This window comes from Strix aluco, chromosome 3 (genome assembly GCF_031877795.1).
Source record: "Strix aluco isolate bStrAlu1 chromosome 3, bStrAlu1.hap1, whole genome shotgun sequence".
Classification (NCBI taxonomy): Eukaryota; Metazoa; Chordata; class Aves; order Strigiformes; family Strigidae; genus Strix; species Strix aluco.
The window spans coordinates 21,816,721-21,818,682 of NC_133933.1; positions in this window are offsets into that span (position 1 = coordinate 21,816,721).

A 1,962-nucleotide genomic window follows, 5' to 3' on the forward strand; every position below is an offset into this window, starting at 1 on the left:
TATCTGTCCTGTGGTGTTTGTTGAGCGAGACTTTAGGATTAAATGGATTAAATTAAGGATGAAATGCTGTTTGTGAAAATCAGATTTCTAGTGGAGGAGGAAATGAACCTAAATGTTAGTGTTATGCAAAGCATCTATTGTTAGTGATGTCTTAGCTCCCTACGTTTCAGTCGGGTCTGTCGGTTTGTCCACTGTTTGGGGATTGCAGCGTTGTCTGGAGGCGTAGGGGATTGTCGTTGGCAAAGCTGGAAGAGACGTGTTCTGTCTTTGGAGAGCTGGAGGTGGAAGGGCAGCAGTTGGAGGCTTCCAGTCTTTGGAGGGTTTTAACCGACAGTAAATTAATTTCTTAATAATTTGTAAAGCTGGGCTTTTATTTCTTTTCTGAGATGCTGTGAAAATGAATGCCAACACTTGTGCACTCTCTACTCACAGGCCAGCAGCTTAGGCTGAACTGTGTAAGTTTTTAAGCAGTACTGATGTTACTACTCGCAGACAGGCTTCAAATCAGGCAAAAGAGGGACGTGAATGAAGGTCTGTTGCATCTCAGGTGAGTGCTGGTCTGCTGAGCTTTTGGGGTGTGGAGTAACACCAGAAGTAGCTGTGTTTTGGTTGTGCAAGGTCCTACCTGTATCTGTGTCTCTGCCTTTCCAGAAGTTGAGGCAGGAGCCCTGGGTTGGGGTCAAAGAGCAGGCTGAGTATCTTGTTGGCACTTCTTGGGTATGGGGAGTGTGGCACTGGAAACTTGCCACCGCTCCCCATTGCACCTGTAAGGTGGGCAGTACATGTGTCCATCCTTTCGGTGCAACCACAAACCTCTTGCAGGAGTGGAGCTGTGGGAGAAACTGGCAGCAGGAAGAGGAGGGGCATTTCAGGAATGTTTTGTTCATTCTTCTGTCTCACCGACAGAGATTCTGCAAATCTGTTTCAATATCGGACAACAAACTGGTAGCAGAGGTATGAGTTCTGGTGTCCTACGCTGGTGTTAGGACAGCCGGGCCACACTGTCCTCTGAGCCCTCTGCCTGCATCATCTTCAAGCAGCTGTTCTGTGTGAAACCATTTGGGTATGACAGCTGTGAGCAGTTGGGCTGGTTGTTCCAAAAATTTCCCTCAATTTAGAGCCTGATAACTGACAGTTCTGTGCATTTTCTAATCCTTACGACTATTTATCTGCAAAGCTAAGACTAAGCTGTTCGTTTCTTCAGCTTTCAAAGATGCAGCATCGCCTGGAGAAAGAGGCTGGAGATGGGGCAGGTCCTCCCTTGCAGCTCTAATCCTGGTAGTTTTGGAGCAGTGGATAGTGAGGAGGACAGAGTAGCTGCCCATTCGGAGCAGCAGAGGTTGGATGAGGGTTTGTGTAAAGAGTCCAAGGTGTGCCCAGAGCAAGCCTCCGTGGTTGAGCAGTCAACAAATCAATGGGGTGGAAACTCTGAGGCGTACTTTTGTTTTTATTTGCCTAACCAGTATTGTGTCCCATTTATAGGGACACAAACGTATCCAACGTTTGTCCAGGCACCACTGCACAGCGTAAGGGATTTTTGTTTGTCGTTTTTCATGTGGTGTGGTGACCTTATTTCCAGGTCATGGAAGTAAATAAACTTTGAATGTGATGAGGAGCAATACCATAGATGGCCAGCGGGTGTCACACCAGTTTCACAAAAATTCCTTGGATTACCGGGCAGGGAAGTCAACCTGTGAACTGTGCCTTTGAGGACAGCATAATCTCATTGTTGCTAAATGCATCCTGCTGTAAGACGCTGTGGCTCCCATCCTCCCCTCTTGTTATTGTCCTACTTCCAAAGGGACTTAGTACTACTCCAGGACTTGGTGACAGAGGTGCTTCTCTTGCTAAATATTTCAGTGTTTCACCTGATTCTCGGAAGTTTGGTAGGGGAATAGGAACTGCCCATGTGGGATGCATACCTGTGCCTATTCAAGGTTCTGCTGTGTAAGGACTTGGAGT